Here is a 22,917-nt window from a genome sequence, read left to right as displayed (position 1 = left end):
TCATATTGATCCATTTATTGAATTCAAATTTTCATTGTCATTAGATAGAACTATGGAAACGCTTATTAATCGATTACGGCTAGGCACTGCCTACACAAAGCATTTCTTACACAGAATTGGCCGAGCGGAAACCCCCGAATGTGATTGTGGATTTGTAGATGAAGATATATATCACCTCCTTCTAGATTGCCCACATCACGACACACCAAGATGCCGACTTAAATCAGCGCTAAGTAAATTATACCGCAGACCTTTCAGTTTAAGGAAACTTTTGGGCCCTTGGCCAACAACGGCCTTGCAGAAGAGCGCTTTAAAAGCACTAAGGACTTTTTTTAAAGACAGTGGCATCGTTGGACGTTATTAGTGCTTTCATTGTTCTGTTCATTTGAATGTCACTCTATATATCCATCTGTTTGGGAATTATGTTATGTTGACTGCTTTGTTGTGACTGTATGTGCTAATATTTTAACACGATGTATATACCACCCGCTCACTAGACAACGTGTTATTAGGCGACAGTATCGATTGCACTTTTGAGACTTTCGACTACATAAGTGTGAAGACATTTGCCATGTATATTGTATGTACCCGCTGACCCGCTGACTAGAAGATGTGCTATTAGGCGACAGTATCGTTTGTACTATTGAGACTTTCGACTACATAGGTGTGAAGACATAGTGTGCTAAGTGTTATTAGGCGACAGTGTTATTAGGCGACAGTATCGTTTGTACTTTTGAGACTTTCGACTACGTAGGTGTGGAGCCATAGGTGTGCTTGTGTGAAAAGACTATTTGATATGTAACCGTGCACCCTGAATGATGTATGACGGAACCACCCAAGAGATAAGGAGTAGCCGGCGCCTTAAATTGCGCGCCAACATCTCCTTATATCATATGAATAAAAAAAAAGCCCAGGTGGTCAAAATTTCCGGAGTCCCCCACTACGACGTGCCTCAAAATCAGATCGTGGTTTTGGCACGTAAAACGCATTATTTAATTTTAATTAACCAGGTTCCAAAAACAAGTTGACTGGGGGCACAATACGTTGCGCGCGTTCTGAACCACGCCGACCCATATACGGCTCACCCTTCACTTCCTAACGCTCTATCACGGAGGAACTTCAGGAAGAACCGAAGAACCTCCCTCCCAAATATCCAAAGTCCTCGCGGGAACAAAATGTCACTTGCATTTGAGTGTGTTGCCGTCTTGCGCTTAAGGCCATCTATTAATTTCTCACGTTCCGCTTCAAATTCAGGACGCTTAAGCATGTAATGTTCAATGTCGCCAAGAGCTTGGCAATGTGCACGCAAGAGTGATGAACCAAGTCCTGTCTTGCACCACCAAGCTGGATTTTGCGACAAAAGCGGCCGGCATCAGTTCTCTTAATTGCTGTAACCACACAAGCTTGATGTGGTGGAGGCCTCAGCTAAGACGGCCTTCTTGTCTATTTTTCGCGTCCTGTGGAGCCTTCTTCATTGGCTTGAATTGCTGCCCTTGGCGCGCGAGACTGTCAGTGGTATCGTTGCCTGTTAGTTGATATGGGAAAGTACCCGCTAGAACACAATAGTAAATGCGACTTTCTGTTATTTTTTAACAGCATGTAGTGCATGCTGAATGTACTCATTGAGGGGAGATCCGCGCAGTAATAGTTGCAGCGCATACTGGTGGTCTGAAAAAAGAACTACGGGCTGAGGCTGACAGGAATTCAGCTTCCGCAAGACTGCTGCAATGGCGACACTTTCACATGTCCTAGAAGACACGGTGCAGTCAAGTCTGGCAGCGCATTTGACATTTAGGGTCGATATCACGTACGCCGTTGCGATAGCTCCATTCTCTTCGATAACATAGCCGTCGGTGTACAACTAGAGAAGAATAGCATACATTATGTCGAGGTAAAAAGAGGGTTAACCGAGGAGCCCGATTTTTATTATAGCAGCGCTGAGGTTTATCCATCTGTCCATCCATCCATCCATTATGAGAAGCAACAAACAAATACATCAAGAAAAACATAGGAGGAATTACTTGTACTTAGTAATTAAATTAAAGAAATGATAAATTAATGGCAATGAAAGTGGATGACGAAACAATTTGCTACAGCAGGGCAACGATCCCACGTCTTCGCATTACGCGTGCTATGCTCTAACCAAGTGAGCTACAGCGTCGCGATTTTCCCATCCACTTCCTTGAGTATTTATGTGTTCCTACTAGAACTAAACTTGGCAGTGTTAGCCGGTGCCAACACTCCCTTGCTACGTTATACGCTGCATCAATGTGTTCTCGTTTCCTAAACAAGTTTCCGAATGCTGAAAGTAAAACCAACGCATACTTAATTAGCGGAGTGAGGTCTGTGGTTGTGGGGCTAGCGCTGGTCATGCAGACCCTCCTCTCAGGTCTGAATACGTATCGCAATTTGTCGAACTCCACCTTCCTCCGCTTCCTCTCCTTCCCGTATGTCTCAGCATTCTTGCACAAAATATCGCTTGCTTGAAAAATGCTCGATCACTACATAGTATATCCCTGATTGATTGATTGATTGATTGATTGATTGATTGATTGATTGATTGATTGATTGATTGATTGATTGATTGATTGATTGATTGATTGATAATAACGTCCTGAACTGACACAAGAGCTATGAGAGACGCGCAGTGGAAGACATCCGAATATTATTGACCTCCTGGGACTGTTCAGCCACCCGCGCAGTGCGCATTGCATGAACGTTTTTTTTTTTTCCACTCCAACCTCAACGCAAGGTGGCTGTCATGGCAGGGCATCGAACTCATTACTTCAGAATCAACAACGTAAACGCAACCCCACTTACCCTTTCGGGGACCGCTACAGGCAGTTCTTTTCTCATCATTAATTTTATTGAGATAGCAATTGTACGGATACGCGCATTTCTGCAGTAGCAGTAGCCGTCGCTGTCGGCTTTGCCACCGTCGTGAGGTTACGTATAAAATCCATTGTCGACGAAATCGTCGCTGCGCGCTGTACGCCGTATGAGCGAGTGGAAGCGTGCGAGCGTGAGCCGGCGATCGCAGCTCAATCTCACGCACACAGGGCAGGGAAGCGGGGAGGAAACGCGCCGTCTTCCGTCGCGCGCGAGGCTCCGGAGGGGAGGGCAGGGAGGGGCGCACGCTCGCCCGCCCAGGCCGCTGTACCTTGAAAGCCATCTGCGACGGAGACAGAGGCCGCCGCGCGCTGTTGTCGCGAAGTAGTTCAAGTCGATGTGAGACGCAGCACGAAGGTCAATTCGCTTGCTGCTGCTGCCGCGCTTCCTCACTCCAGCGTTTTGACAGTGAGTTTCCGCAGTCATCGAATGAAATGTGCTCGTTTTCTTGTGCGCGCATGATACCATGCTTGCTAATTCAGTTAGTATGCCTGTGTCTACAAGCTTATACGGACGATAAATCTATCTTTACCATATGCGTCACCCTTCAGGTGAAAGTGCGACTTTTTTTTCTAACCTCCCTATATTTACGCTGCTCCCGTAGTTTGTTTTTGCCTAGGGCATCATTGTTTAAATAAGTGTACCTTGTATGCTTCCACTTTTCAGAACCAGAGATGCCCTCTCAAGAAAAGCTGGTTCTAACGACCTTTCATTCACAACGAACAACTTCCTTTCAGTATTTCCTTTCTTGCAGTATGGGTCACAAACAAGACCGGCACTAGGTTTTCTTTATTTCTTTTTGCATAAAGCAAATGTCAAACGAACCGCCTCTCAGGGAGTCAACGTGAACTCGTAAACTTACAAACCGTAAAGTTCAAACAACATCCATAATCGAAGGGCATCATATGAACTGTCTTTACTGATGTCGGTGGGTAAACAGGTAACGAATGAGAGATCTTTCGACCAAACCATGCGGAGCGTGTTTCAAATCTTGGTCCCTTCAGCTTTATGGTATTCCTTTGAGCATCGTACACCTTATTTGTTTAAAACACTCTGCATACCCAAGATCATGCAGGGATCATTTATTAAAGGCTATGGCATTTGATGATGAAATATACCACGTGGGCATTGTACAGCATAGAAAACAAGCTGGGTTCCTTCTGTTGACCGCGTAAAAGTGCGCAGTGTTCTGGAAACTTAAATTTCCCCTTCCTTATCAAATACAAGCTGATCAAGTTGTTTGCACTTGCAATTGATACTTAGCCTCCCTGCTCGCATACAGTCCCTATAAAGCCTCAGATTCAACAATCAAAGCCTAGACCAATCCCTCAATATTCTAGCGTTTTAATAGCGCTGCAGACGCATTGGAATTAATGTCGTTCCACCTCCCTCCAAGCCACTGGTGACAACTGAGCCTGTTTCCCTTTGGCAGAAGGAAGGAAGGAAGCAGGAATAGACGGAAAAATAGGGAGGTTAGCCAGTCTTCAGTCCGGCTGGCTACAGTGCGCTTGAGCAAGGGGGTAAGCGGAATAAAAGATAATAGAAAAGAGATATTCGAAAAAAGGAAAGGAGAGCAAAATTTTGTTGATAGTGGGGGCCTTTGAGAATGAGCCACCGCGGAAAGCCCAAGTGAATTTAGGTTCGAAAGGAAACCCAATGGACATGCTTTATTTTTACCAAATTATAAATTCCCTCTTCTCAGTATCAGCCACCGAAAATGTGTGAATCACCATGATTCCCGTATTCTCAAACAATCCTTCACTAGAAGCGCTTCCTTCACGCAATTGAGTTGACCACAGCGCCGCGCTTCGACTGCGAAAGACGCTACTCTTCTCCTGAATTGCGGTGGAGCTTCAGTGCAGAGCAGTGACCACTTCTGTAGAGGTGCGGCGCTGCCATCCACTTCCCCGAGTCGAAGTGGACAGCCTAGTGGAGCAGCGTTCTGGAATACGGGGGCGACTAGGAGTGATATAACGCATTAGAAATTAGGAAGGCTGTGAGGTTATCCAGAAGGCAAAATCCGGTTTGCTACTCTAGATGAGGGAACGGGGAAGCGGGAAGTAAAGAGACAGGAAAGGACACAGAGAGGAGAAAGACAGGGAGCACAGACATACGATCACAGCCAGTCATGAGGCAGTGCGCCTGAGAAGCGGGCATATTGCGAATGTTGCTCTTCGCATCTCCTGACAACGAGCCCTGTCTATGCAAACGATCGTTGCAGCGTTGTCTTCGCAAGAGCGAAGACCCTCTCCTGGGTCGCATTCCCGCCTCGTTTGCATAACTGTGCCAGGGCTCGGGACGCGCTCATTACTTCATCGAGTCCCGAACGGGGAAGCACGTATTCTGTATTCCATTTTCGCGCATTTCGGGACGGTACTCTCGAAAGCGTGACGCACCTTTGGTGACATCCTTAGGGAACCGCCTTAGGGAACCGCCTGACCCGATTCTTGGGCAAGCCGGCTGGGCCTGCTGACCTTTGCGGGAAAGCACCAAGCGTGACTTGACATAATCTGTCCTACCCTTGTACGCAGTTTATTGACGTTTGCCGTCCTTAACCTACTTCAGCTGCTGCCGGAAAGATTAGTTTGTCTATTTTCTAATCAGTGCTAAAGCAGTCTTACTGGTATTGAAGAAAACATCCGGCTGACTGCACTCGAACGTGAATGCTATGACAACTGCGATATTAGTTGATTTCACTGGTAGGCTTTTGTCTGCGGTTTTCATCAGGCTTCCCGCTGATATATCTTCCGTGTCAAAACGCCAGGACATCAAGTAGGAGTGCCGCAAATCACTCCTGCGAAAGAAGAGCGCACCTTTCGGATGAGATTGTGTCATAAAAGTGCCACGCCCACGAGTATCGTATGCTTTTTCACCTTCATAGCTTATGGTAAGTTCTATACTCAGGCTGGCTGTCTGGCCATTGCGGTATCTCCGGCAACGACCTCGCTGACGAAGCTGCTAGGAAAGCACTCGAAGGAGCAACCCTTGTTTCTGTACCTTCATCGCGGAATGACGCAGCCCTAGACTTAAGCAAGCTAGCCCACCATATGACATTGGAGAAGTCGCGCGCACCTGAGTTCACCCAAGATCGATTGCATTCCCTCGAGCCATCTATGCAACTGCGGCTGTTATCACAGCTTCCGCGCAATGAGGAAACAATGCTGTACAGCTTACGCTTGGGCGTCGCATTCACCAATGCATGCACGTTTTTGATTGGAATGGCTTATAGCGCCGAGTGCAATGCCTGCAGCGTCGAGGAAACTATAGAACATCTACTGTGCTACTGCCCATCTTTTGAAAATGAAAGACATGACCTCTGCACAGCTGTCAATCAGTTAGATAGGAAACCGTTCACCTTGAACGATATCTTGGGACCATGACCTCGCACATCGCAGCTATAAAAAGCCACAAAAGCGCTGCTGCTATAGTTGAAAGCTGCCGGATTGAGTCACCGTCTGTGACCTGGACTGAGTGACCGAATGATATCTCCAGTGGAGTTTCTCTTCTCCTTTTAATGTTTCCATCCTCTTTTCCCTTTCCCCAGTGTAGGGTAGCCAACCGGGCTCAGTCCTGGTTAAGCTCCCTACCTTTCATTTATCATTTGGTGTCTTTCTCTCTCTACTCAGCCGCTAGATATCTATAAAAAACTAGCATACCCTATTCTTCTCTTGAAGTGAACCATAATCTCAATAAAAGCCCTTCCATTCCCGCACATTTATTCCACTCTCGCATTCGTGACCAAATGCAATAAAGTATGGGCCCCTTTTCTCAGTCCCTCAAGATATCCGACTCCTATTCCAGGCCCTGCTTCAGGCAGGCGATCTTCAGGCAGTTTATCTGTCGAATTGTTGCGTTTCTTTATTTCTATTTGATCTTTTACTATAGCACAGTCACGCGCCTGCACCATCTACAGTCACCATTTTAGATTAAGGCATAAGTGTAATTACAAAACTAATATAGAAATGATTAAGTGCCGCTGTCCGGGAATGAAATGACACATGCATTCCAACATTTTGTCTTAGAAGAGTGACAGTTTCTGCCGAATAACTTGGCCGCGCATTTGGGCAGACAAGTTCAGTAGACCCTTATATATACAGGTTGTCCCACATAAATTGAGTCAGAGCTTCAAGAATGAAAGGCACTCCGGACGTGAGCTGAACCGAATGCATAATGTTGGCACTGGCCTAGAGCTACTCAGGCTATCTTTCTTTATATTACCCTTAAATAACGGATTCGTTATGTTTGATTAATCATCTTTTTAAGTATTGGCTGCAGACCCCAAGTGTGATGCGCAACGTTATAGAGCACCTTGAGAAACCTCTCAATAAATTGCTTCCAAGACGATATATCTCACGTGGTCTTTTTTTCCGCGTTCAAATAAAGCCCGCGAAATATTAAAAAATACCACGTGACGGGGCGCTTGCGCTTGCACGTTATTGTGCTGCTCTCAGGTCGGCAATGGATGAACAAGGTCGGCTGCAGCGAGACTGGCCCGCGACAGGGCGTTATGCCTGGTGGAGGTATCTGGGTATGCGGCTCTTATGGGCTTATGCGGCATATCAGCATTAGTCGTGTGTACTTACAACCAGTATTTATTGAAATGAAGGAACGCTTCAAAACTCAAGGGCTCAAATTTCGTCATTAAACAAGATCTCTCTTCTAGAGTTCGGTTAATTCGGAAGAAAATCTGGGACGCATCAGTCTCTTTTCGAGACAGCCGTTCTGTTCTGAAGTTGAGATATGATCATGCTTTCATTGACAAGGTTCGTTAAATAAATAAATAAATAAATAAATAAATAAATAAATAAATAAACTTCATCGAGTATTGATTGATTGAATGAATGAATGAATGTTTTAATCGTCCCAGTCAATTAGACGAAAGTGTAGCATGAGGAGATCTGGATCCGAGAAAACAAATTAAGGCATACATTGGGCGGCACGCAGACACAATTTATGCCAGGAGTCAATGGCCAAATTATATTTCTCAAAACGACACTACATGTAATATGAACTATTGGGGAATTAAACATCCCGAACAATATCGCACACGAGAAAAATGAAAACAAATCAGGTATTAGGGAGCAGTATTATTTATAGTAAAGAAAGTATTAAATCAATTAAAGGGAGCCAAACGACAGAGTATAAACATTATCGAAGGCGTCATACTTATTTAACGTTGTAGGCAATAACTATTATAGGCTCCGTTCGCCGTAGCTTGTTCTTGCATGTGCCACGGGCCATTTATTTGTTTGTCTCGTAGGAATACACTGACGTACATTGATGTATGCGTGCCAGTTTAGAGAGAGCCTTGAGATTTCAAAGACACAAGCCAGAGAAACTCTAAGGGAATAAAATATATGTATTAGAATAAAGAAAGTGTGTGTGTGTGCGTGCGTGGGCGCGCGCGCTCGCGCAAGATTACCTCTGGGAGTGTCAGCCAGTGCCACTCACGGCCTTGTCAGCATTACCTGCCGTGGTCGCTTAGTGGCTTTGGCGTTGCGCTGCTAAGCACGAGGTCGCGGGATGAAATGATCATACGCGGTTAAATGCCGCGTTTCGATTGGGGCGAAGTGAAAAAGCGGCCGCGTACCGTGCTCTGGGTGCACGTTATTGAACCCCACGTGGTCGAAATTAATCCAGAGCCCTTCACTATGACATGCCTCATAATCAGATCGTGGTTTGCAGCAGTAGTGAAACAACCTCGTACCACCGGCGTCACGACCTTTGCATCCCCCCTCCCCCCTCCAAAAGGAAAAGCACACTCAGAACAAAGGCCAAGTCCTGTGCGTGTCTAGCGTGCATGTTGCTTTCTCCACTCCAAATCTAGCGCCAGTAAATAATATTGCAATATAGACGTCACCAATTGGCCCGCTTTTCCTACTTCATTTCAATGTATTCTCGTGGTCGAAGTCATTGTCATGGCGTCTCTCGCGGCAGCATAGAGAACCATAGAACCGCCATGGCTGCAAGAAGAGTTAAACCGCAGTAATCATTGGGTTTGCGCCGCTATCGGCAAATATTGTGCCTACTTCAGAAACGATAATATTGTGAACAATGTTTCTTCATTGAGGCCTTGCGCGTAATTAGCCTTAGGTCGTTCCTAATTTATCATAGTATAAACGTGGGGTTTGTGGGCTACAAGTGTTTAGTAGTCGACGCACTTGTTTAGTACGCATGCGCCGATTAAGTGTTGAGCGGAGAACTGGTCAATGTGCACTGTCACTCAGCGTTGCACAAACTGTTTGCTACGATTGTCCTGAATTGATGGCGTAGCAAGGGTAACGCGAAAGCCGAAAATCAACATTAATAGCCTCTTCAGGTATAGCAGTGCAGTTACGTAAAATGTTTTTCCATTGTTTTTCTTCTTGACAATACTGAAACTTAAAGTGGCCGGCTACTGCGCATCTTCTCAGGCCGACATCGCTACGTTTTATATAAAAGTATGGCAGTTTCACACTAAGAGCAAAGTGCTGAAAGCCACAGCAATGTTTAGCGTCGCTATTAAACTCCTCGGGCGACGTTCTAAGAATAGGGGGGTGGGGGGTGCTTCACGTTCGCGTGACGCAGCATGGGAGGCATAACCAGAAGCAACAGCACCCTGGCAGATACCAGGTTTGTCACAACCCTGGCGTGATGGTGAACAATAGTAGCGGCGTCACAGTCGTCGCACCTTGATCGTGCACGACATGAAGCCGAGGGGCAACCGTCGGGGTTACCCTGTATAATATTACATTGCTCTAGCGTCAGTTACATTGCTATTGTAATCATAAAATCTTTCTCTAGCTTGTAAGGAAAGTCAAAATTTGGGAGGGCGCGTAAGATTCACCTTTGAGAGCGGAACGCGATGGTATTCAAAGATCCCCGACTGCTTCGCACTCTTCCCGGCACCTGTAGCTCATGTAACCGAAATGGTTTCCTGGATACCGGGCGGTTAACGTTATTCACGAAGGCGAGCTTTCTGGCGTTTTCCTTTATTTTTCTTTTCTTTTTGATGGTGTTGCAAGGAACCCAACGGATCGCGCCGCTCTATACTAAAACAGGGGTTTGTGTTTGAGTTTCCGCGCAACAAAATTATGCTTTCTCGTATACACAAACTACAATGCGACGCTATCGTATCAGTAGTATGTGTGTAAGTCGTACTTTACCACTTTTTTTACTCATATTACTTCGAAAAATTCAATTAATTTATTAACGCCTATACACTACGCGGAGGGCCTGCGTGATTCGGGATGATTTTCTCGGCCGCGGACATCTCTATACTAACACTGTCCTGTACCCGGCAGTACTGCAGTACTTTAACCCTGCTTTCTCTGGGGAGTTCCCACTGTGTGGTTACGCGTTCTCGGACGTTTTCCATATGGTATGTGTTTGCCCTTCTAACCCGGCTTACCCTTCCCCCAACCCACCCGAGAGAGCTGGGAGGCTGCCCTGCTCGGCAGCTCTACCTTAGAGAGCCAAAGAGCTCTCGGGGCTAGGGCCCGAGCCGCCGCGGAGGCCACAGGGGTCCCGGACTAGGGACCCCTCCTAGATTTTGTAAGGGGCCGGCCCTTAAGGTCGTCTTCAACTCTCTCTGTAAATAAAGGAAATAAATGTTTACCACCACCACCGACACCAACGCCAGATTTTCTGCGACACGGGGCGCTCAACGCTGTCGCGTTAAAAGAAAGGAAAGAAAGCTCGCACTGCAGGCACCAAAGATAAAGGAGGTCCGCGGGGAATGAGCATCCGTGGAAATGTAAGCAATGAAACAAACAAAAACACGAAATAAACGTGGACGCAGTTGGCGAGAAGAACATGGACAACAGTAATGACTGACGCTACGAAAATAGCACGATTCGCTTGGGAAGCTGCAGAACTGTCATGACACGAGTCGCAACTATTTGGCAACAAAATAAAAGCTCTCGAGTGCCAGTAGTAGCAGTGTGGTTATTTCCGTGTGTTATCGATCGGTGCGACTGTTGCGGTCTGGGAGTCCGACTTAAGTGCGGTACGGTGTCCTTTCTAGCGTCTTTGGCGGAAGGCAAATAAGCAAACAGGAAGTGGAGCAACAACTTCTCTTGAAGTTTAGCTGCGTCACATGCACTGATGAGGGTCAGGCTTAAAAAATGCTAATTACTCCCTTTGTGAACTTACGCCATCATTTATTACTGTCTTCTTAAATATCCGTGACGAAATTACTCGCCTCACAGCGCCACAAGTGAAAAAAATACACTAAACATGGTAAAGTTTGAGGGAACCAAATATTTATTATTTCATTGCTTCCCAAACGTAAGTTGATGATCAACGTCTACGTTGTTTCAATGCAACTACACGAGCTGTCAAAATTTAGGTTTCTGTTGTTTAGCCATGGTAGCCTGCATGAGGAACTTATGGTCGACAAGCCACGAAATGGGGACGACTGTGTATGAGTGGATAAATGTGGGTATAAATATGCAAGCTCGTCATTTCTACATGGACGTGTACTAAGTATCTCGGTGTCAAGCTATATCCGTGGGCTGGGCACATTCATTTGTAACGTGGATGCTTACATACATACATACATACATACATACATACATACATACATACATACATACATACATACATACATACATACATACATACATACATACATACATACATACATACATACATACATACATACATACATACATACATACATACATACATACATACATACATACATACATACATACATACATACATACATTATTTAGTTTGTTTATTAGTGACAAGAAAAAGAGCAGGCAAGGACAGCAAATAGTGGGGGCTACGTCTACCAACATAAGAATAGTAGAAATATATCCCAAGTGGCAGAAGGTTTCAGCAGCAAAAGAAACGCATCATGTATGTATGTATGTATGTATGTATGTATGTATGTATGTATGTATGTATGTATGTATGTATGTATGTATGTATGTATGTATGTATGTATGTATGTATGTATGTATGTATGTATGTATGTATGTATGTATGTATGTATGTATGCAAGCATGTATTCATGTTACAAATAAATGTACTCAGAAAACCAAATGTCCCAATATCTAAAAGTATACATATAGATTTCTGAAAGAAAGATCCCTAAAGCGCGCAGTCTCATTCTGCAAAGCTTTACGTTGACGAGCTTTGTCATTAAACGAACGTACATAGTCAGTCAACGTTGTTTCGCATGGAGGGCAGCTGTATCCCTTCAGTGAAAGCCATGAAGAGCTCTCAGTCTTTGGAAACGGGTTTCTCCCGCGCCGTTAAAAAAGCTACAAGGGAAGTGAATATTTTGCGCTATACCCTTTTGCGCAAGCGCCTGGAAATGGTGTAGGATCCATTACAGTAGCTAAGGGATGCGGTCAGATGTCTTCGCGTGGTCGTTACGCTGCTATCTTTCATCAGCGAGAGATTTGTACGGTGCAGCCTTCACAGCAGCTGCTCAGCCGTGCACAGGCTACGATACCTTGCTGCAGTGTTCTAAAGTATGAGGAAACATGTATAAGGAAATAAGGAAGCATACAATACTTATACTTTATACAATAAAGTATAAGGAAACATGAATACGAGGTTTCGGTAAACAATAGCGCATCGCAATATTATAACGTAACTGGGATTGCATATTCAACTATAATAAATTAGGAATTTAGCGCCATTTCCCGTTTTACATTTGCAACATGTTTAAGATAACGAATACTACTGCAGGAAATTAAAAGAAAAACTTAGATGAGTAATCCAAAGTCATAATTAGTGAAAACAATATAACCATTTGAGGGAAAACGTGGAGGCTTGCGTCGCTAAGACCTCTTTTCGATGTAACGCTCGTTGCGCTGCTTTCGATGACAGTATGAGCGATGCTGTGAAAATAAAGACCTGAACAGTTTCCTTCTGGAAGGGAAAGAGAAACTGCGCTGCAATACCTTCAACATAAACGCCTTCAAGCTCGCCCAGTTTTCCATCTTAACATCTTAAAACCGGTTTACTACTATACATTGGGCAAGGGGGATAGGGACACGTGCAATAGATGCCAGCGATTTTACAACGTGGAATGTAGGAGCAGCAACATCCCAGAACGTTAAAGCCGTGTTTAGAAAAAGAAACATATATGCCATAACGATGTCATTAAAGAATATCTAACGCAGTGTTCTGTTACTTTTCTTGCGCGCCATCAAGCTGGAACAATGATGTCTTACTTCCCTAAAAGGCAACCTTGTTCGGCGATAAAATTGAAGTGCAGTATTTAATTTCATTACGTTACAAGCAGTAACCATAGAAATATCGAATGATGGTATAGCTTGGTTTCATGGTATTATGGAGGCTTGATAATATGAGATGCTCGTTTTGCTAAACTAATGTCAAAATTATCGCTATATACAATTCAATTAGAGGCAGTAAAGGGCGCGTGTGCGTTATTTTGATCATTAGCAACACCATTTTCACAGTGTAGAAAGAGGGAAGTCTATAACGCTAACAAAACAAGCTGACGTACGTTCAAGTACTACGTCCAGCCGAAACGAAAACAAGTAAACGCAGACGGGAAAATTGCCTCACAGACTGGCACGTGTTCGGTATGCCACCGATTGGTGCTCCTGCGCTTTGTGCTATTCTGCCGCATGGCTAGCGCATGAAGGGCGTCCTCGCGTTCCGTGCCGATGGGGCCCAGGCGACTTCGACGGAGGCGAGAATGTTGGGAAGAGCGAGAGCTTCCTCGTGCGCACTAGGTGGTCCGTTCGTCCCTTCATCAGTCCGCTTGCTCGATAGAGACGAAAGAATGTGCTTCGGCTCCTTGAAGCTACAGAAGTACTTTGGTAACGATTCCCGCAGGCGATGTGTCTAACGTCACCGCGATTTCTCGATGGATTCTTCAAAATAAGACTGATTGGAGAGGAAGAAAAGAAGGAACATCCAATTTGAAGGGGAAGTGGCGAGGAGAATGCGAGATAGTCGCTTTCCACCAACCATCTGTCACCTCTGTAGTAGGCAAAGCTACCTGCCACAAACACCAGCTTTTCTGAAATTAGCATTTTTTTTTTTTTTGCAGATGGCGAAATTATGTGCGACATCCAAAGTATGTAGCTTGAAGAAGAATGTGGGTGAAACAACCCGAACCCTGAGAACACTGTCGTCCGCGTCATTTTGACGTTTGTTTTTTAGCGCGTAGCATTAAATTGCGAGTCAGTTGAAAAATGCCATGTGAAGTCAAAAACCCATTTCCCAATATAGGGCGAGAATGCCCAATTTTTGTAATGAGCTTTTGTATTCGTGTTTTCCGCATCTTAAGTACATCAGAATACCACAGGCGGGTACTTCGAGTCGCGTTGGCTCTGTTTGATTGCTTGTTTGCTTGTTATTCTTCTCCTTATGCCAATGGCGAAACTCAGGACAAACATCCGGGCTCACGACGGCCGTCATCGGTGGTGTAACGAGAAGGAAGAACACAGAAAACACAGTTTAAGCTCCTAATTGCTGTCGCAGCAGAAGAGGGGAACCAAAGAAGTCGCATCAATATGTCGTTTCAGTGTGTCGTACTGGCCACCATCTTGACGCTGAAATCGAATGTCCAGCCGACTATTGAGCGTGTAAAGGAGGGACCCTCGAACGATGAAAGTTGGTCTTGGTTGGGGTATGGTATAACAAAAAAGAACGCGCAAAACTTGGACCAGAAGTCATATAGACGGGAGTAATGCTATTTTTTGTTCCTTTTTGTTCCTTTTAACACTGTTTTCAAGAACCAGTGAATACTCTAGGCAGACGCTCGCACGCAGGAATTTGTTTTTTACTCGCATTTGGTGTCAGCGCAGCCCCCCCCCCCCCCCCCGACCCCCGCCCTTCTCGTTAAACGCCATACAAACTTCCAAGTTCTTGACAACCACCGTGGTATTCTTTGAGATTGCGTTTTATCGTTTGATGCCCTGATTCGATCGACACCATTGCCAGTATTCCCTACCCTACCGCTCATAGACACCGCCATTACTTCTTGCGCTTCGCTCTCAACGCGCAGGCGCGCTCGCCGCTTCTTCAGTATGGCGCACGAGAGACGGTGTGAAATGGATCACCTGGGAGATGGTGCTGGCGTGCTGGAAAAGCCGTTATCCGCAGTCGGTGGCGCCAGATTATCACGCGGTTCGAGCGCCAGAGGGACCACAGATGCGAGAAACGAGCCTTTGTTGGCAGTACGTAGAGGACAGCGGTGGTTGGCGTTAAATCTAATCTCGCACCGGGAGATCCTAAAGCATCGGGAGGTCCCACTTCTTCGTATCCTGCATTCCTGAAGAAAGTAATGCCTACCGCATGCGCTTCAACAAATTTTTTACACAAGAATAAACATGGGTTTGAGCGCATACGGCAGGCATTACCAAATCATGACCGGCAACTTACCGCTATTCTTGAAAAAATATATGTACAATCATTGCATTCTACCGGTGCTAGCATACGGGGCAGAAACTTGGAGGTTAACAAAGAACCTTGAGAGTAAGTTAAGGACGGCGCAATGAACGATAAAATAAGATATGTTAGATGTAACGTTAAGAGACAGGAAGACAGCGGTGGAGATTAGAGAGTAAACGGGGGTAACCGATAATTCTAGTTGACAATGAGAGGAATAAATAGAGTTCGGCTCTCCATTACTGCGTTGGACAGATAACCGGTGGTCTAAAAGAAAAAAAAAGAGAGAATGCGTTTTAGTTGAAGCGCGGCTAGAGCGACAGCTAGAAAGTTGCAAAATGACAAAGCGAAAATCAGGCGTGCGATGATGCACTATGAACTCACTCAGGCAGAAACAAACGCACCAACCAATATAGTTACGGAGCCGCTTGCGAAGAAGCAATTAACAATAATAATTGCGTTGTCGCAGCACCATAACGTTATATAGCCCCAGTAACTGGCAAAACGGGGTCGTTATGAAGTAACCAGGTGAACCATTACCTCAGGTAATTCCGACTCGGTCCAGATGAAAAGTATGCATCGCATCCATAGAGAAACCTGAATTATCGATTTATGGGATGTAAGCTTGCATGGCTACTTCAATAAATATTTGAATACAGTGAAAGAAATCGTCATGCAATAGTGAGCTGGAAATTCTGTAGCCCTTGCAAAAGCTGAGGCTACGGCAGGAGGCTATGCTTACGTTAAGGCAAAAGTGCCAACTACTCTCTGATTTGCTTCATCTAGAACGAAAACTCAAAGCAAGCAACCACGTCGTACCATAAAGCTGTCTACAAGACAATCGTTCATATTTAATTTTGTGGGTGTTAGCCTCATTCTTTCTACAGAACATTTCATCTGTGATAAGGGAAATGCAACCTATGGTCCGGAATGAGTTACGAAAACACAGCCATCCAAGTAATTAAACTGAAATGTCGAAGTAAGCGTTAGTGTATCGAATGCCTTTTGAGGTAAGTAACAAGACACGTAGCTATTATACTTCTCTTATAGGCAATACTAACACGTGGAGCATGCGAGATGAAACAGTAGCAAAACAGTAAGTTGAAGTGTTCCTTGACAAAAAAATTATAAAGGCTTAATTTTTTTTCGCAATCTACACGGTTGAAATTTGAACGTATTGTACGCTGTATAAGAGTTTATTGAGTCGCGTACACTTTTTTTTCTCATCATTTACAACACCTCTTTCTTTTCGCCGGTTTAGAGGATCAGAGAAATTGGGTTCCCATTGCTTCTGCTGGATTTAACGGATTGCTTCGCCATCCGTTAAAATTCCAGCAGCTTAACAGATTAGGATTTAGTTCCGGCACTCTGTGGGCATCAAGGTCCCATAAAAAGTCCGAAAGCTCGACAGATTAGTGCAAAGCGTGTTGAAATTCGTTTCGTGCTTAAAGCAGGCAGCAACAAAATGAACTGCATCTGAAGGCAGGAAAGGGGCCAAAAGACAACAGAGAAATCCATCGAAAAAAGGCAAGCCGTCCACGCGAACGAACAGAAGATCTTAGTGGGTAAAATGGTAGAGGCTCTTCGGTGCAGAATAAATACAAGAAAATTGGCGATGATTTGCCGATATAATTAGGAGAATTTCCAGTAATACAAATTGGCTCTGGTCCACCACACGATATAGGGAGAGAGCTAAGAAACACTTTTCAGAAGCACAACTTGGTCGGTGTCAGCTTGCTTCACAAATGAGCTCGTTAAGCAATGAAACCTTCATCAAGAAGGCTTGAATGAAAAGAAAGTTTCGAAAAAGACAAGAATAACGTGTAAATTTTGTTCTGGTTCATATAAAAATTGTGTCGCGGAGTTAATAAACGTTTCTTCTTACTGTTCAGGCCCGTTTATTATTGCAAGCCACCTTATTTAGTTCTGAGTTGATTATACACTACCGATAAGTCTTTTTCATTGCTGGCAGAAAAAAATCATCCGCAACACAACAGAAACTGCAATGGCTCTTGTGAACCTTTAAGCTCGATCAGCAGCCGAAGTGCAATTACATGAACTACAATCTGAAGTGATCACTGCAGCAAGCAAAGAACTGTGGGCTACACGAAGAGCATATCGGATCACAAGATCTACTCCCCGGTTCTTCGCGAGCGTTCTCGTGTGCCCTGTCCCCAGCTCCTTATGCGTGGTGATAATGATTGATTCGCCGACGTTCGCGCTGTCACTGTCGCACGAATGAAAAACTGCGACATTTTATTAGGAAATTCCAGGTGCACTTCTTCGGCATTTAATTGAAAGTGCAGACTTTCCGAAGTGCAACACAACGAGCATGTACCCTGTACACCCATGAGCTAAAGCATACGGAGCACAGGCTCTCTGAAAATACTGCATTGTTTTGTAATCCAAACGCAGAAACTAAAATTTACGATTGCACTCGAAAGTTCGCAATGACAAGTTTCAATTGTATCACTATACATATTTCAATTTACAGCCATAAGCGAAAAAGCCATAGAAAATCGGCTTCGTCGCAGGATATCTGGTCCATGTATACGTTTGCTCTGGCGATTAGTGCTACATATGGCTCACTGCTGCGAAGGTGCTCCTGAGTAGCATAAATTGGGGAAGGGTGGGAGGAGGAGGTAAGCTCATTAAAAGAAATATGGAGCGTGGGAAGGAGGGGTGAGGTGATGTTGAGGCACTGCACGATCAATTTGTCAGCGCACGAATGTTTCTGCGCGACTTGCATAGGGTGTCCAAGCTAACGTTAGCTAAGCTGTTAAATCTTAAGAACAATAAAAAAGAAACATGGTGCAATTTATGATTATAAATTATACGGTGTTCGTTGGTCAGACCTCTGACGTCCGAAAACCACAATATAATCGTGTCTTGCACCATGACTTTAATCTTTTTTTTTTCCTTTGAACAGCTCGGCTAACATTAGCTAGGACACACAGTATTCCACAATTAGGTCATGGGTCAGAAGTGCCAGAAAGGCTTGTCGCAGGGTTGGGAAGTAGGGGAGGGCGCTGGTTTCTTTTCTGCGTCTGCCACTGACTGCAACACATTCGTTGCATTTTCTCCCATGAGTTCATGAGCGGCAGGTGTTGGCTGCCTTTTCGGTGTAACTAAAGAATAGGCCGATGATGGTGTATTAGTGGGGAAACCATGCCCGGATACTGATGTGACATTCAAGTCATCGCTTTCTAGTCCTCCATAACACTCTGGTGGTGCACTTTAGAATCGTCTGGTCGCAATGTAACGCTCGAAACACCGTCGCTTAGAATTCATTATGAGCCGCACGCTCCTGCTCTTAGCGCTAGGGCGAGCTCTCGCCTTCGAGCTGGGAGCACAACCGAGATCCTACAGAAATCTGGTGACATGGCTGCTCAAGGTTCCACTCAGGTAGACTTTCTGTGGCTCTAATCTCGAGAAGGAGCAGCCGAATGAGCCATTCATCAACTTCCTATGGCATATGTGAGAAATTCTGACCCGATGCGGTTATATCGCATATGCCATCACGGACACTACTAACTTCAAGAGCGCCATTCAGCATGTCTTTTCTTAAATCCAATGTTATTTGCACAAATTGTTTGCTATGTTTCCCCCACTCCTTTCTGTAGTGCCTCGGGCCCTGAAAGTAAATAAATAAATAAGTAAATAAAGAAATATCTTCATCAGTCTTGACTCAGTATCTATTCGCGACCAGAATACCTGTCATACTCTTTAAGCTGAATCGAGTGGAAAAATTAGAGCTATTGTGGCGAAATGCATTCCGGGACATCAGCCTGATACTCTTGTCGTTGTCGTCGTCGTCGTCGTTGTTGTTGTTGTTGAGAGTAAAACATCTTTATTAATATTATTTGAATGGCGAGGGCAGTGTGGAAGGAACCCTCAGTCCAGGGTCCCTAAGATGATGTTGTTGAATCCTTGAACCTTGAATCCCGGTCATGGCGGCCGCATTTCGATGGAGGCGAAATGCAAAAAACCCCCGCGCTCTTAACTATAGGTGCTCGTTAAATATCCCCAGGTGGTTTAAATTATTCCGGAGCCCCCCACTACGGCGTGCCTCATTATAGGATCGAGGCTTTCGAACGTAGAACCCCATAATTTAAAGCGTTTAGCACGTCTCGCTTACTGTAATAACGACGTAGTCCTGCGCAAGTAGAGCAAAGCAGTGAGGCAGCAGCCAGCATGCGAATGTCGCAGCTTCTACTTTCTTACTTTCTTAAAGTATATCCTACTTTCTGAAGCATGTCTTCAGCGAAAGAGAAAATTCTGCAATGACTGCATAATCGAATGAAGCGAAAAAATTCAATGAGGTGAACCCACAGTTACTCATGCAAAGGTTTATGTGCCGAATTCGACACCGGTGAAGGTTAATCGACCCTAAAGCCCCTCCCTATACAAGTTTTCGCCGTCCACTTTAATCGCGTCTACTTACTTTTTTAACTATAAAATATTTAATCGCTCACTAAACTCATTAATAGCGAGAAGGAAAGTGGAAGCGGTTGGGTACTCAGAAAAACATGTCTGCAGTCATAGAGTTTCTCACTACAACTTAATGTAGTGAGAAACTCTATGGCTACAATGAAGCGCGTATGCTGATAATGGAAGCAAGAACACTGCAAGCTGCTTTCACTTCCGGGTACTGAGCCCGCTGAGGTCTTTCTAATAAGTTCGCCTTTAAGAGTAGAAAGCAACAGCATTCAAAGATCCCTGACTGCTTCTCGTGCTTCCTGGCAGCTGCAGCTTATGTAACCGTAATGTTTACCGGGAAACCCTGGCGGCAAACGTTGTGCACGAAGGCGAGCTTTCTGGTAGAAACGCGACCTCTTGCGTGGGCTACGCATGCGCGGAGACAAGCGCCATCTGGATGATGTGGCAAGGAACCGTGCTGTCGCTCTCTAAATGGTAGAAATGCTGGAAAAAAGGCTTTGTGTTTGAGTTTCCGCATAACACGATTAGGTTTTCTCATACACTCAAATTACATGCACACACTATCATGTCTGTAGGTTGTGTATAAGTCGTACTTTATGATCTTTCCGACGCATTTTACTTCGAGAAATTCAGTTAGAACAGCAACGCCTCTGCGCTGCACGGAGGGCCTGTGTGGTTGGGTATCCGTGGTTCGGAATGATTATTCATTCACGAGACGGTCAGCGTCGGACACCTTTCTTTGACACGGGACCCTTAACGCTATCGCGTTAAAATGTGCTAGATATTAAACTGGACACGAAGCGTGGCAACGCCACCAGTAAGTTTACCGGCCGTGCGGGTAACAACATACCGGCTCTATAAACAAAATATAAACCAAAAAGCTTACAACTGTTCTTTATTGAAATGAAAATAAAAGAAAGAGACGTAGTCACCTTGTAATGGTAACAGCTACACCCTTTTCTCATAGCGGAAAAAAGAATATAGAAATATGTAAGAAAATGAAAAGAACTCATGTCATACTGTCAGAAATCCACCGCCCACAGTCCTGTGCACCCATGAACATAATATAAAAGTCAAATGCAAGTTGCACCACAATGAGTTTGTAAACAAAGTCACAAACACACACAAACGGCCGTGATGTGGACTGCGATGAACATATACATAGATGAGGAATCACAGAGGGTTCAAATAATACACGCAGAGAATACAAGAAAAGATATAATACGTAATATACAAGCAATAATAATTAGAATTAGAAGAAAGTTATAGTAACATCATGTGATTCATCATCATCATCATCATCATCATCTTCAGCCTGGTTACGCCCACTGCAGGGCAAAGGCATCTCCCATATTTCTCCAAAAACCCCGGTCATGTACTAATTGTGGCCATGTCGTCCCTGCAAACTTCTTAATCTCATCCGCCCACCTAACTTTCTGCCGCCCTCTGCTACGCTTCCCTTCCCTTGGAATCCAGTCCGTAACCCTTAATGACCATCGGTTATCTTCCCTCCTCATTACATGTCCTGCCCATGCCCATTTCTTTTTCTTGATTTCAACTAAAATGTCATTTACTCGCGTTTGTTCCCTCACCCAATCTGCTCTTTTCTTATCCCTTAACATTACACCTATCATTCTTCTTTCCATAGCTCGTTGCGTCTTCCTCAATTTGAGCAGAACCCTTTCCGTAAGTCTCCAGGTTTCTGCCCCGTAGGTGAGTACTGGTAAGACACAGCTATTATACACTTTTCTCTTGAGGGATAATGGCAACCTGCTGTTCATGATCTGAGAATGCCTGCCAAACGCACCCCAGCCCAATCTTATTCTTCTGATTATTTCCGTCTCATGATCCGGATCCGCCGTCACTACCTGCCCTAAGTAGATGTATTCCCTTACTACTTCCAGTGCCTCGCTACCTATTATAAATTGATGTTCTCTTCCGAGACTGTTAAACATTATGTTTGTTTTCTGCAGATTAATTTTTAAGCCCACTCTTCTGCTTTGCCTCTCCAGGTCAGTGAGCATGCATTGCAGTTGGTCCCCTGAGTTACTAAACAAGGCAATATGATCAGCGAATCGTAAGTTACTAAGGTATTCTCCATTAACTTTTATCCCCAATTCTTCCCAATCCAGGTCTCTGAATACCTCCTGTAAACACGCTGTGAATAGCATTGGAGAGATCGTATCTCCCTGTCTGACGCCTTTCTTTATTGGGATTTTGTTGCTTTTGTTGCTTTCTTTATGGAGGACTACGGTGGCTGTGGAGCCGCTATATATATCTTCCAGCATATTTACATATGGCTCGTCTACACCCTGGTTCCGTAATGCCTCCATGACTGCGGAGGTTTCGACAGAATCAAACGTTTTCTCGTAATCAATGAAAGCTATATATAAGGGTTGGTTATATTCCGCACATTTCTCTATCACCTGATTAATAGTGTGAGTATGGTCTATTGTTGAGTAGCCTTAACGGAATCCTGCCTGGTCCTTTGCTTGACAGAAGTCTAAGGTGTTCCTGATTCTATTTGCGGTTACCTTAGTAAATAGTTTGTAGGCAACTGACAGTAAACTGATCGGTCTATAATTTTTCAAGTCTTTGGCGTCCCCTTTCTTATGGATTAGGATTATGTTAGCGTTCTTCCAAGATTCCGGTACGCTCGAGGTCATGAGGCATTGAGTATACAGGGTAGCCAGTTTCTCTAGAACAATCTGTCCACCATCCTTCAACAAATCTGCTGTTACCTGATCCTCCCCAGCTGCCTTCCCCCTTTGTATATCTCCCAAGGCTTTCTTTACTTCTTCCGGCGTTACCTGTGGGATTTCGAATTTCTCTAGACTATTTTCTCTTCCATTATCGTCGTGGGTGCCACTGGTACTGTAAAATCTCTATAGAACTCCTCAGCCAGTTGAACTATCCCATCCATATTAGTAATGATATTGCCGGCTTTGTCTCTTAACGGATACATCTGATTCTTCCCAATTCCTAGTTTCTTCTTCACTGCTTTTAGGTTTCCTCCGTTCCTGAGAGCATGTTCAATTCTACCCATATTATGCTTCCTTATGTCAGCTGTCTTACGCTTGTTGATTAACTTCGAAAGTTGTGCCAGTTCTATTCTAGCTGTAGGGTTAGAGGCTTTCATACATTGGCGTTTCTTGATCAGATCTTTCGTCTCCTGCGATAGTTTACTGGTATCCCGCCTAACGGAGTTACCACCGACTACCA

The 22,917-nt window shown here is 44.6% G+C and overlaps 1 long non-coding RNA gene across 1 annotated transcript in view; it reads left to right on the top strand.

The window, feature by feature from the left end:
- The window catches only part of LOC142584448 (uncharacterized), a 105,182-nt gene that overhangs the window by 13,123 nt on the left and 69,142 nt on the right, over window positions 1-22,917 (top strand). The gene's annotated exons all lie outside the window — the stretch shown is intronic.

Source organism: Dermacentor variabilis, chromosome 6 (genome assembly GCF_050947875.1).
Source record: "Dermacentor variabilis isolate Ectoservices chromosome 6, ASM5094787v1, whole genome shotgun sequence".
Lineage (NCBI taxonomy): Eukaryota > Metazoa > Arthropoda > Arachnida > Ixodida > Ixodidae > Dermacentor > Dermacentor variabilis.
The sequence above is the reverse complement of the archived record's forward strand: the minus strand, read 5'-3'. Positions and strand labels throughout refer to the sequence as shown.